This window comes from Schistocerca nitens, chromosome 11 (genome assembly GCF_023898315.1).
Source record: "Schistocerca nitens isolate TAMUIC-IGC-003100 chromosome 11, iqSchNite1.1, whole genome shotgun sequence".
Classification (NCBI taxonomy): Eukaryota; Metazoa; Arthropoda; class Insecta; order Orthoptera; family Acrididae; genus Schistocerca; species Schistocerca nitens.
Window position 1 is genome coordinate 49,610,946 of NC_064624.1, and position 15,359 is coordinate 49,626,304.

The following is a 15,359-nucleotide window of genomic DNA, read 5'->3' on the forward strand; positions in this document are numbered from 1 at the left end:
GTTCTTCTTTCAGTTTGTTGAAGATCCATTGGGAGTATCTTTGTCCACTGATTTTATCAAGGACGATCCTAAATTAAATATAACTGAGAATACTGTAAGTATTTACATCTCTGATGTATTGCATGTATTCAAGTAGTAAGTCTTTTGTTAAGTGTGTAGGGTAAAAGATGCATTGCAGCAGAATTGTCACAGATTGTCAGTTTTCTGGAATTTGTTGCTGTTTGTAATTGTAGAGTATTCTTGTTCTCCTGCACTTGACTTTCATATCACCTCTTACATTTTGACTGTTTTAAATGGAAGTGGAAGGGGACTAGTGGCTGGTATAAGCCTGTTCTCAGTAGCCCTTGTTGTTATCAACTACATTGTATAATGGTTGTCTGTGATGGTCGCAACATTCACATTTAGATGAAGTGTAAGTTCTAACAGTGTAGGTGATTTGAGAAATATTCCTACTTTCAACAACTTCTGATAAATAGAATTCAAAAGAAGACTGGCTGTTCTTATCTTTTGTGTGAATCGTAGTTATTCTTGAGTTTGCCCTAAAATTTTTTAGGGATTTGAAAAACAGAGATGAAATTTTTTGGGTTCTAGATCAGCCCCGATATGTTGGCCACAACCTGTACATATTGTGGCAGCTTCTGTGGTACCTGTTGTATTACTTATAAAATTTTCATTAATAGAAGAACTCTTATAGCTTTTAGTGAATGATTGTACATAGCCTCACCATTCGAGTCCTGGCAGGTCTGAAGGAGAAAGATTAGTTTTTTAAATATGCTTTATGACCTTGCTAAGGGAAAGGAGAAGCTCACATTGATAAACATGTCACAAGAGTGAAATTAGACAAATATTGGGGAACATTCAACACATTGGAATGTTAGCTTCTTCAGACACTGGAATGTGTGGTGATTATACAAGCATACAGGTCTAGGATCCAATCTGTCATGCTAGGGACAGCTCAGAGAGTATATAAAGGAGTGTAGCTGATTCACAGCTAACAGGCCAAGACTTAAATGTCACAGGGACTCATGTTATGCCATTTTAAGGGGATACGGAATCACCTATCCCCGCAATGTTAATATATGCCTACTATAGGGAACATTTTCTCACAAACTACTGGAGACAGAGAGGTAAAAATTTTACTGTATGTGCATTCATATGTTACAACAATACTGAAACAACAGTTTATTGTCAAAGTATTTTCTTACAGAGATATTGTACATTTATTTTTAAGTAAATTTTTTCCATCGCTTTTTACTAGACTATCACCCCTAAGTCTTTTGTAAATCAAGTAATTAAAAAATCGTTGTTTCAGTGTGTAATAGGGACCTATGTCACTACGTCATAAAAATTTCAGACTTCTAGGTTGACCAGTACCTGAGATAATGTTCCTAGATGAAGTAAAAAGTAAACTTACGGGAAACGGAGAAAGAAGATTAAAACATTCCTGATCCGTAGCTAATACCCCCTTCACAGTCTTCATAATCATCTTCAAGTCTTCTTTTGGCACCCCTCTGCACCTGTCTTGCTTTTTTCACTAATGTCTTGATTATATTATCATCATGCCTTAGTCTGTGCTGATCTAAAAAGAACATAGCACGTACCGTACGGGAACCAACACACATACCCAACTTTTGAAGGACCTGGCATTTAGTTATATTTCCAAGATTGAAGGTTGCCACAGCATCATACACACCAAAATGTCGTGTATTAATTCCGACAAACACTGTTTTTGGGAGACGATGCCATATCACACTATTCAAGCACTCGTTGGGGTTCTGCGTTTTTCCGTGAAGACATTTCATCAGAAGACTTCTGTCAGCCAGATCTCTGAAAATGGGCTTTATTTCTGCCATGATGGCTGATGGTAGACTGTGGTGGTGAATGTATTTCTCTCCTGTTGTTAGTCCCCTATTGTATTTACACCAGCTGTTTTCACCTTTGGGGCACAAACCATGTTGTGGATGCTCATCCGTGGATGCGGTGTGGAAATATAAAGCCCATATAGCTCTCCTCATTTCTTCAAGATTGCCTGTATTTTGCCTGATTGCAAGGCCATAGCAGTTCTGAATGTGGTCTATTATGGAATCAGTCAATCTTCCTCTGCCATCCAAGGTTTTCCCATCATCTAGTTTTTTCCCTTTCATAACTGATTTTAACCTTCTCAGCCCGGCACCCATTCTCTTCTGCACATGTCCTATACATTCAAGTTTGCTTATATTTACACTGTTCCAATATGGTTTGCTTTCCAAAACTTCTTTGAATGCTTTAGAGTCACCATCTCCCAGATATTTGACATAGCGAACATTATACCACTGTGAAGAGCGATGAAAAATTTTCTTCACCCCAGCAACCTCCATGCCACCACTACTACCATAATAATTAGCAATACAGTCATCACTGTGTTCATTTTTCAGCCTGCCTGTGCACCTACAGTATTTAGACATTATTGCAACATCAATAACCTTGCCAGTATCAACACTAGTTGCTGTTACAACACCATTGTTGGAGGTGTGGCCCCTTTTCTGCCACGTGCCATCAAACGCCACTGTGAGGTCACGACTGCCGTCATTTTCTTCCACTGCTTCTTCCACAGCAACCTGCATTGACTTCTGTGCTACATCTTCAACTGCAGATCCTAGTACATAATTGTAAGCTTCAAACTTTGAAGGTGCACTTGGAAGATTTAGAACACCACATAGCATATCACCAGCTGCTTTGCCCTTACCAATTGCTCGCAATCCATAAACTAACCTAATATTTACACTATAAAGTTCAGTTTTCTTGTATCCATTATTTACAGTTACTGAAACCGAACTTGGAAACTTACAGCTGTATTTACAAACACTGCATATTAAATTAAACTGGGCAGCCAGGCCAACATGGGATTCTACTTTCAGAGAAACGTTTCCATGACATTTTTTGCAGCACAAACTGTTTTCAAGAGCTTCACACAATATATTCGTATCAATGAGTTCAAAAACTTCATTCCCTCTATCAAGTAAATTATATTTCTCTTCCAAATCTCTTAGTTTTTTATGAGAAGCACTGTTTTCATTTGGTGTAAGTTCGTTCGGCAAATCAGTAATAAGTGGATTCACATTTTCCAACAGTGATGATGATGAACTGCTTTGCTTTGCTAATGAATCAGTATTTCTTTTCTTTTGCCAGTTCACACGCTTTTTAAATACTTTTGCTTTAGCTCTAGGCATTTTCACTGCGAAAAATGAAGCACTAAATACGAAATAACTCAACAACAACTACTTTCTTATATCACACTGTTTACAAAACAGTCCCGCCACAAAGTCAAAGAGTAACTTGAGGAAACCAGAGAGAAACATTTTCGGGCAACTAGTGTATAAATAGTCGCTGGAAACCGGGATATTTGAATTCATGTCACTTTAAAGGTACTGCCAAAAAGTTCATGGTCAGCCACGAGAGACGTGTATAACTAAAGCGCAATACCCGATCTCACAAATATATAAAAATAAAATAGTTATAATTGTAGTAGTGCTATGTATGATACGTCATTTTAAAGAGGAAACATGGCAGAATATAATACGCCAATAAAAAAAAATTCGATTTTTTAACCCAAAATCCGATTCCGTATCCCCTTAAACAAATGAAAGGGATGCATTGGCATCACAAGTAGACAGGGCAGTAAGTGAAACAGTAGTAGTGTTGTTCCACAAGAAGGGTTTTACAGAAATGAGAATGCTGCACATAGTAGTCAGGGATGTGCATATGAGGAGTTTGGCTAAAACAGTGATCTGTAGGGTGTCCTAGGACATAGCTGTAGTTGTCAAAGTGGCTGGATTGTAGTTGGTGACCACTTACCATGAAAATATAAAAGGCCATACTGACCTTCATATTCAGCCCAAGAGATCACAGGTCAAACAAGATGTCTCCATGGCACCAGGGCCAGAGGTTCAGGGATAGTGTCCACTGCATGGAGTGCTGCTCCCATAGCAAGTGTGAAGAACAGTGTGTTGCTGATTGTGTGGTCTGGAATACCATGTCATGTGGTTGGCACTGAAATCACTGATGTTGTACCCCACTTGTTACTTTGAAAATACGTAACTTAGATTAAACAGTGGTAGAGACCTGAGAAATCTATGAATAGGATGTGTGACCATAACAGTGATGCTGAGTAGTACATGCAGCTGTGCAGTAAATATCTTAGCTCTGTCAGCTAGAGTGGACATGCAACCTTTGTGGTCTCAGGAGCATAAAATGCAAGAGCTTAATAATGATGCAGAAAAGTAGGGCTGACCATTTTGATACTAGCACATGGCCAGCAAGTTTGTGGTAATTGTGGAATAGGGGATTTTATTAGGTAATTGCATGAGAAGCTAGAGCAAGCTAGCAAGATAGCAAATTAATACTTTGTTGGAGAAGCAGTTCAGTGGCAGGCTGCTACATCTGTTACTGGTAGGTTCAAACAACACACAAGTGTAACGGAGATCCTTCAGGAACTCAAATGAGAATTCCCAGAGGGAAGGTGATGTTCTTTCTAGAAACACTATTGAGAAAATTTAGAGAATTGCCATTTGAAGCTAACTGGTGAACGATTTTGTTGTTCCCAACATACATAGCACATAAGGACTTTGAAGGTGAAATTTGAGAAGTCAGAGCTGATTGAGAGCCACATATACAGTCTTTTTCACTCATATTTGTGAGTGGAATGGGAACGGAAATCACCAGCAGGGTTATGGCGTGCCCTTTGTGATGTGCCATTAAGTGGAGAGCGGAGTATAGATGTATGTGTAAATTCTAGGTAAAATAAGTAGCTGACCAATGTAGTAGGAGCAACAATAATATTTTTCATAGTAGTAAATGTACATATACATACATACAAAATAATCTATTACTAGTTCCCTTAATTAGCCGTGCGAGTAGATTAGCACTAGTCACAAACAGCTGGTTGTCACTACACTTCACAGAGATAAATCCCTGTGGGAGCTTCTGCCATAAGATTTGCAGTGTAGCTCATCCCACATCCATCCACTTCTTCATTTATGGAATGCAATGTGTAAATTAAAGAATGGATAAATGAATAACTTTCACACCATATCTCCAGCCAGGGCAGAGATTACAGTGTTGAAAGCAAATTTAATTTTCTGAAAAACATTGTGAAACATTCAATAATAGGTGCAACCCATCAAGACAAATGAAGATCATCACATTTCACTGAAAGAAGTTATACCTGTATAAGCAATTCCTCAAAGATGTTTAAAATCATCAGATTTCACAAGACTATAACTTCATTTATTACAAAGGTACAGAATTGGGGTCAGATTTTTATTTCTATACATGCCTGCAAAGCCTTTATTTCCAAAGGAACCATATGATTTTCATGTTGCTCACATTGTGTGTGTGTGTGTGTGTGTGTGTGTGTGTGTGTGTGTGTGTGTGTGTGTGTGTGTGTGTGTGTGCGCGCACGCACATAAAACATTAAGGTACTTTTCACAGCTATGTTTAGGACCAGATTCGTCATTTACTGATCACAAATATCACAATCCTTTTCTACACATTTAAGCATCCAGACAATAGACTTGATCCATGCATTTGCAAGCATGTCAGTTTAGGAAACTCAATGCTGTTCCCATGTAGCATCATAGTTCATCCAGTGTTATTGGTACACATAGGTGGAGCCTGTCACAAACACCCACCAATAAAAAAAGATACCATACTGTGAGATGAAGCAAATTTCATGGTCAGGTCTGCAGACCCTTTAGCTGATCAATGCTGGTTCCAATGCAGTGGTATACCATCCGTATGAAAAATTATATTTCTGATAATTTCCCATCTCTTTGGTTTTTTGACCATCTATGTGTTTTCTAACATTGTCAACTTTCTTCAATTTGTTACAGAATTTGCTCCTCTTCAGATTCAGATCAGTGCTAATCTCATCAAACTGTTCATCACATTACTTACGTTTAGTAATAACTCCTGATCACTACCAACAAACTTCCTGCCCCATATTGCACAGCACTTTACCCTTATTAATGTTGCAGCTACCGGTTCAAGTCATCCCTTGAAGACTCATTTTATAAGATGGAAAAGCAATCAGAAATGGCCTGTTACTAGAAGATGTAGACACTACTGGTCACACACTAAATGAAACGTACTGCATCCAATTCCTTGGTGTCTGCTTGGGTTTCAATTGAAATGGGGTCCACAAATTGGTAAAATTGTCAAGTTGATCCCCTCAGCATTACTCACCTACAGGCAATTTCAATGGCATCTTTTGGAGTTTTCACTTATTTTTGGAATTATCTTCTGGGAAAGCCAAATAGAAATAACTAAAATATTAATGTTATTTAATGTGAAAGGCAGTAGGGAGTTCCATAGTGACATGTAGATGCAAAGTGTTCACATCACATTCCTACTTCAAGCTTGTATAGGATAAATACTAATTTGTTCATTGCTGCCATGTCCTATACGATTATCCTATAGGCTAGGACTGAGAGAAAGCGTGCTGGGAAACATTTCTGCATGTAGACACTCTGGAGGAACATTCATTAATTGCAGGGCAGAGAGAGATGAGTTTTTTGGTTATCTCATTCTCATGCTGGTGCCTCCTTAATTTATTATCGATCTGAATGCCTAAGAACTTAACTCTTGGAACCTCATCCAGTGTCTGTCATTGATATCTCCTTGTATCTGTAAGTCATTTGAATTTGTTTGGAATTGCATGATGTATGTTTTTGTAAGTATAAAGGTTGAACTTTTGTGCTGTTGCCTGTAAACCAGTTGGAAGCATGTTCCATTATTCTCGTGGATGTTTCTAGTATGAATGTGTTTGGCCATTATCAGTGTACTAATTATTGGCAAGCATTGCAGATTTTGAAGGCATTTCCAATGGCTTTAGCACAACATTTATGTAGGTCAGTCCTGTGGGACATCATATGTATTGTTTCCCCATTCTGTATTCAGTTTTCCTCCCGAGGTATCATTATCACTATGACCCAGTTTATTGTTGCTAAGCTAAGAGTCAGTTCTTGTAAGTGTAATTCATTTAACATGACAACACTTTTAGTTTCCCCGAGTAAAGGAAGATTAAGGCTTTAATGTGATGCCAATAAGTTTTCTCCACTTCTATGTGACTTGTACAGTTACAGAATGAAAGTCATCCCAGTATTGGGGGACTGCTGTAAATAGTGAAGGAGAAAAATTTGTTGATTATTTAAGTCTCTTATTTGTATCTGTTATATATTACAATTAGGTAAATATGCCATGAACCATATACCAACCAAATAATTGCTGGAAATGGGTACATATGCCTTACCTTTTTTCATTTTATTGGTAAACTGTGTTTCCTTTCATCACTGTCTAACCAGTATGTATAATGTTCAAAACAAAACGTGGTCTGTTAAGCCCAGTGTCTGAGTACAGATGTTGCAAACACGGATTGGTATTGTACATATCTTAGGCAACACAGTTAACTCAATGGATGTGTGCTAAGTCTTCAATGATGAATCATATTATCTTTAGTTGTCAAGTTTATAAAGAATTTAATATTTTCTCAAAACAATTCTGATCTACAAGTAAGGTTATGGCTGAGTAAATGTCAGAACATTCTTAATTTCTTGTTGTAAAATGATGTGGCTCTGTTGAGAGGTTAATGTAATCTGTCCACTATTGATTCTCATAATATTTGAGGAGTAGTGTTTGGGTCAGCTGTGTTGTGACAGTTAACCAACATAAAAGCTCCAGAATGAGATTTTCACTCTGCAGCGGAGTGTGCGCTGATATGAAACTTCCTGGCAGATTAAAACTGTGTGCCCGACCGAGACTCGAACTCGGGACCTTTGCCTTTCGCGGGCAAGTGCTCTAACAACTGAGCTACCGAAGCACGACTCACGTCCGGTACTCACAGCCTTACTTCTGCCAGTACCTCGTCTCCTACCTTCCAAACTTTACAGATGCACTTGCCCGCGAAAGGCAAAGGTCCCGAGTTCGAGTCTCGGTCGGGCACACAGTTTTAATCTGCCAGGAAGTTTCAACATAAAAGCTAATTACTCTTGTTGTGAAGTATCGGTTAAAATAATTTTAATGAACAATCCATAGAGTGCATTGAAATATTTTGTAGGTTATCAACTAAATTTGTTTACTTCATTGTAGAAATGACTGAACTACTAAATATCCACCATTTGATGTTGGAAATAATTTGATTTTGTTGTATGATCAGTAGGCCTGGTAGTTGCAGTGGATAGAGATACAATTATTTCTTAATGGAATACAACAGTATAGTTACTCATTCAATGTTAGTTGAATTGAAAGTACAATTCAGCTGAGGAAAGAGCGATTCCAAGTTTTCTCTTGGGCAATCACATGTTTGAAAAGTGAGTTTCATTCATTGTTATAGTAACAGTTCCTTTTCTAAATGATTGATAATGGGTTCACACAATTGGCCGTGTGGAATTAGATAGCTTCTGAAAGAATTTCTTAAAATTATGTTTAAATTAGAAATTATTTGAATTCCACCCTTCCTTTAAAATCCAAATACATAAGGAATATGTTAAATTAGGCATGCAATAATTGAATCTAAAACTTGAAATCTTGAAGATAAAAGTCAAAAACTAATTGCATATGGGACACAATAGATTCTATACATAGCTCACACAAATAGCATTAGTCATAATGCAATTTTTGATACTCAAAAAACTAAAACTATACATAAATCATACGATTTAAGTACATGAGTCTTTCGGTTTTTCATTATATTACATTTTCTTCTTAGAAAAAAAAAGATAAAAAAAATTCATCTTGCAACACAGTCGTATGTCCCAATTCTAAAGACATAAGTAATATCTGATGCTTTTTAAATGATCATTGGTTAATTTAATAATGTTCAAATTTGTTCAGTTCTAAAAAAAGTGCTGTCACTTTTGTATTTTGTGAAAAAATTGTAGCCTCTGGAATGGGTTTCAAAAACATTACCATAGGTTCTGCATTTTCAGAGATGCCACAGAAATTGTTTTATACCTCTCTCATTTAAAATTTCTACAGTGACAAACAGTCCTGGATTTATCAGATCAATATGCACATTCATGACCGCATCTGTTGCTATTGTGTCTTCGTCTGCAGCATTTGATCCCTGCAAGAATCATTTTCCACCTCTGAATACCTAGCACATCTTTGGTGGGTTGCATCCTGAGTTATGAGAAGATGTTTGGTTTTTTCAAGCTTCAGGGTGGTTGTGACAACAATATTATGATAGCTTAAGGTAAAAAATAAGAATAGTCTTGAATATGAGCAAAAACGTTTGACCTGAATGCGAGTTACACTCACTCAGTTGTCCAGAAACCATCTTCCAGTACCATAAAATATGGTTTTTACTTGAATCTGAGTTTGTGCCATTTATAAAAATCTGTAGCTCAGCCAGCATACCATTTTCTGTGTTTCATCTGGTTCCACACTCCTCTCCTCATTGTACCACAAATAGCATCCATGACGACTTTACCATGTCACGCAGCAAAGAATAACAGTCCATTTCCACTTTAAATACTTTTGAACACAAACTGGATAATGTGTACCTTTTTTTTTTTTTTTTTCAAATATAGAAGAAGTACAGCCATCTCAACGAATTGTCAAATTTTTTTTGGATGTGAGATCATCTTATTTACATCAGGTATTATTTATATGAGAACACACCAACAGAAACTGTTTCATGTGTTAGATCTCATTAGTGATAACGGCATGATAAAATGTTCCTGCAGCATCCAGGCGCAACCTGCAAAGCCTGTACTTATTCATGTTATGAATGAGCACTTTGACTTTGGTCTTCATTAATCATAGACACACTGTCTACAAAGTCAGTCTGTAGATCTCCAGATTTGAGAACTCCATTTTGCAAATATCCCCAGTTCAGCAGCTTGTGAGTTTTCTATGAAGCAGTGAAATATTAAATATAAAATTTCCTTATAAATTTCTGACACTACGTCAGTGATGCTACCATTAACTTCTGCATATTTTTGTTGCCTGTCAACATCAATCCATTTTTTTCCATTTTACTTGTTTGTCAGTCAACTTCATTCTTTAATGTGGAGTGAAGTTTAGGAGTTACAGTTTTTACACTTTATACATGAGTTCATAGTACACATGAATTATCGGTAAACTACATGTTCTAGTAACTCCTTACCTCATAAAAAAATGCTCTTTTCAGTGCATTCACCAAATAATAAGAATTGGCATGATACCTTCATACATACATTGAGGTGTATTCAAAACTAACAAAATGTGTAATAAATGAAAGTATTTTTTATTTGTCCAATTTCTGTATCTGCCTAAAATTGCTTATAAGCTCCCTGAGTTGAAAATACCATGTAGTACTTTTTGCAAAACTCTGTGCATCTTTGTCTTCTGATCTTTAAATAATCTGTCAGGTGCTTGACAGATTGACATCTCTGTTGTAAAAAAATTCAACTGTTTGCTTCTTTTTTTCTGAAACCTTGTTATCCAGTTCGTGTTGTTAATGTGTGCTTAAACATTATGGAAGTTGTTCCACTGGAATAATTAATTTGTTTGTTACTGCATATTTCCATGTTGGGCTCTCTGGATGTAGTTATTTCAACCTTTTCACTGTTTTTCTAAAGTTTATGGGGATTAGTATGAACGTAAATAGGGTTCTGATGATTACACTCCAGTGACATGAGTGGTTGTGCATTTACATTACTTGTACATACTCTTCACAACTCTTTTTCCTCTTTACCTTTATTTTAAATCTAGACATTTGCGAAGTTGTTCTCTTCCCGTTCGTCTGGAGTCTTGTGATATTTGCTTGTCTTTTTCTCTACACTGAACCAATTGTAATTGATTTGCTTACAGTTTTGCAAAATTTCTCTCTCTCTCTCTCTCTCTCTCTCTCTCTCTCTCTCTCTCTCTCTCAAATTTACTATCCATTATCTTTAACAGAAAGCTAGTAATAATAATGTGTAACAATGCACCAGCCTTCATATACAGATGTATTACTATGTAAATTATTCAGTAAATGAAACTTTTATTGTTTCATCCACAAAGTAATTCTGCCATAAATTCTTTGCTTTACAGCACATCTTTTTTAAATTGTTTAGGTTAAAGTTACCTAACAAAAAATTTAAACATTCTTCCTGACCTACCTTCTGTGTAGTAAGAATCCTTGATGTTAAATTCTTCTTTGGATATCACAACTTAATCAGTATTTTTAGTTACATATCTGGCAGCAAACATGATGAATTTAAACTTAAAATGCCTCTAACACTGTAGCCAAACAAAATGTATTTTGTAACATGGTCTACGCAGTTGAAATCAGCACACAGGAAGTGTCATACTGATCAGTACATCAGGTATGCAGTGTGAAGAGAGAGATTCTTCATATCATTGTAACCTCTACTTCTAACTTTCAAAAAATAGATGTGGGAAATTATTTACATTTTTGCTCTTCAGACAGGAAAATAGATACTACACATCAACCTTGATGCAAGAACACAGATAAGGTTCAGAAAATTATATTTTACTCTCGTGTTCACATTTTGGATTGGCTCAAAACTACAAATTTGTCAGACAAAATGGCTGGTTTTCACTTAACTTCAGGAGTTGACATAGCTAGTACTGACAATACATGCACACAAAGGTACAAGGAACTTCCCTAGCTTTTGGAATTATTATTTCCTTCATCTGGAAAGAGTTAGTAACAGATACAGGAAGGTTAGGAAAGAAGGGCAGGTCACTGAGACCTAAAGTGTGTCACTCATAAGGAAACATCACCAATTTGGCTTTATATTCTATACAGAACAAAAGCATACAGTGTTTTATGGAGTACGACACACTTTTTTCTTAAAAAAATTCTTACATCATTCAGGTGTGTCTTATACTCAAAATTAATTTGAAAATGTCCAGTGTTTGATTTAAAATTCCTGCCAGGCTTAAAGAAGGCCATATACAGGGTGTTACAAAAAGGTACGGCCAAACTTTTAGGAAACATTCCTCACACACACACAAAGAAAGAAAATATGTTATGTGGACATGTGTCCGGAAATGCTTAATTTCCATGTTAGAGCTCATTTTCGTTTCGTCCACCTACGCTCAATGGAGCACGTTATCATGATTTCATACAGGGTACTTTACATGTGCTGCTAAAACATGTGCCTTTACAAGTACGACACAACATGTGGTTCATGCACGATGGAGCTCCTGCACATTTCAGTCGAAGTGTTCGTACGCTTCTCAACAACAGATTCGGTGACCGATGGATTGGTAGAGGCGGACCAATTCCATGGCCTCCACGTTCTCCTGACCTCAACCCTCTTGACTTTCATTTGTGGGGGCATTTGAAAGCTCTTGTCTACGCAAGCCTGGTACCAAAAGTAGAGACTCTTTACACGATTCAACTGGCAGCAGCAGTGCACCGATGCAATGAACATGAGCTGTAGAGCTCAACAAGCTTGTTAACACTGTCCCCCTCCTGCCTCGCCATCACAAACCTAGAATACTGTCAAGCCTATGATGTATCACAGCAGTCTACAGTGCCAGTGAACTTGAACTGAAAGTGATTTGTATTATTGATAACAGAAGAGTATTTTCTTTAGTAGTTTATTAATGAAAAAATTGGGGTTTCATATGATGTGGGCTATAAATTGAAGATAATAGCATATGCAGACCAATATGGAAACAGAGCAGCTGAGTGGCATTTTGGTCCTCCTCCAACAGAAAGAGCCATTCGTGATTGGCTTGCCAGTAAGGAAGAACTGAAAAAATGAGTAAGACTACATGTGCCAATTGAGGACTGAATGCAAAATGGCCTAAACTAATCTTATATCCAGAATTAAAGCAACAAACTACTACTTCCCCATCTTGTGTTTCATTCACAATACAATCCTACAAACTGTAACCAGATGTCCGTATGATCGTGTTCTGCATGGAAGATGGCATTTCGGTCAACTGACAACTTTGCCAATGATGTCAGGGGATGTATGAAACGAGGTAGTGTTTGTTGGGTAACCTCACATTCACAATCACCATGTTCACAGCTACAGACAGTGCAGTTTGACACAGAGAAAATGCCTACTAGACTTGGCATTGGAGGACCATAGGAAGAAAGGAAGCAGGACAGTCAAAAATTGATATGGCCTGATGGATTAGTGTGAATTGTGCTGTTGTTTCTTGGATGTAACGACAGTTCATAGAGACTGAAACTGTATCCCAAAGTCCAGGGCAGGGTCGACCACATGTGACTTCTGATGAGAGGACTGTTATTTGGCTGTAAGGTCACAACAGACTGCCTTTGTACTGCACGGTAGCTGGCATATAAGCCTGCAGCATCCGCTGGACGTGTTGTATCAAGATAAACTGTGTGCAGATGGCTTTGGCAGAGTGGCCTTTATTGTTGGAGACCTGCTGTATGTCTACCTCTGACACATCTTCACAGAAGCAATGTCAAGAGTGAGCAGGCAACTTGCTTGTGACTAAGGGCAGCCTGCCCTGTCTTGTGTTTGAATGGTGGACTCCATGCTGCATTCCAGGATGTCACTGTGGGTGTCACAGGTATGTGGTGTTGGCTGTGATAGTGGGACAAGTATCATATGAACTGCTTAGTACTTCTACACTTCAGATTATGTTTGTTTAGTGTTTAAGGAACGTATTGTAAATACTAATATGGTGGCAAGTGATGAAAAACTTCCGTCTTTCCACTAGCATGTTGCAGCATTGGCTGTTGCTATACTATGCCCAGCTGGCTCTGCTTTGCAAAGCAAGTTGGCCATGTTTTGCTTTTCAATGCATAACACAGTCACCCATGTGCAACTGGCTGTTCTTCTGCTCTAGTATATTTTTTGACCAAGAATGGTCAATACGCTACATTGACTTTTTTATCAAGACTCTGTCTCTCGGATTGACCAAACTATACTACCATTAAACCAAAGTTACAGGCGACAAGTATTTCCGGCCTTATTTCACCACTTATGTATCGTTCTAACAATTAGTTACCTTAACCCTTTCACTGAATCTTATAAATTTCCATAGGTCCCCTTGCCCTGCACCTTGACTCAAACACCATGGTACTAATTTCATTACTGTGCTTCTTGCACAATTTTTTCCAACTCTATACGTCTCACTTAAAAGCGAAAATAAATTGATTATTCTTCATACTATATCACTGTGCATTCTGCTGCTTTTATGCTTGGGTTATCCAACGCAGTGGAAGGAACCTGAACTATGACTGGGTCCGAACTCGGTCGTGTTCTTTGTCTTTTGTGTACCAGAAGAACACCAGGCTCAGCAGAAAAAGTGCCGCTGCAGTGGTTGGTATGACAATGGTGAGTGTTGTCTCATTCTGGTGCTGATTTTCACAATATGAATTTACATGTTGCAATAACGTTTCCAGGGAGATTGGTCCCTCCTGCCGGTTCAGAAGTGTGTTTACAGATTACATTAGTTCTGGCCCTAGAGTTTGATTTAAGCTGGGTGGTTTGCGGCAGGTGGCACTTCCATGGGCTCTTCCGGCCAGTACAAATGTGGCTGGGAAATGCTCAAGTGAGTTATCCCTGCAATCATGATGGACAGGCAGAAAGTAGGCCCCATTACTTTGGACGCTGTTCCATTTAATAAGAAAGCATTCACCTTTCATTCTACCCTCGTTGCTGATGAACCCCTCCACTTCTTGTAACAACTAGCTGCTACTACCATCTTGACAAAGCCCATGTGCCTCGACATGCTGAAAGTACAATTCTGACTGGACCACTTTTTAATTGTATTCTCTTTCCTCTTTTCTCCCATTATCAGTTTCACTGCACAGGAATCCTGCCCCACTCATATTACCATACGCAGACAGACTATGATTTTCTCTCGGTGGCATTTTTGTAACTTTGCTTCGTCCATTTCTACATATCTTCCTTCATCTTTTGCAGTTAATGACAGTCGCTGAGTTTTTACTCTTACAAATTTCTTCAGTGTTCCCCTTGTGACGAGTTATGCATGAATTATGTAGCACTCATGATGTTCTTGTTTCCCTGCTACTGTTACAGAAATGGAAATAGAAACTTTTCTTCCATCAGTTCTCAATGATGCTGTGGCTACTCCAAATTAAAGGGCAAGCCTTTGTGCTCAGGTTATGAAACCAACCTCAACTTCGGCGATAGTTCCTTCTGTACTTTCCTTAGACCCTTTAAATACTTCCCTTCTTGCAACAAATTTACCCCTAGCTGGAACACTATCTTCTACGGACTGCAACCATTTTAATAAGTACTTCCCTCTCTAAGATTTCTACTTGGATTTGTAGTTCGTCGATATTCTGAGTAATATGTAATACTGCTGGTTTTCTACTTCAGCTATCTGCATTCCCATGCTTCTTCTCAGTTTTATGAATAAGTTCAAAATCAAAT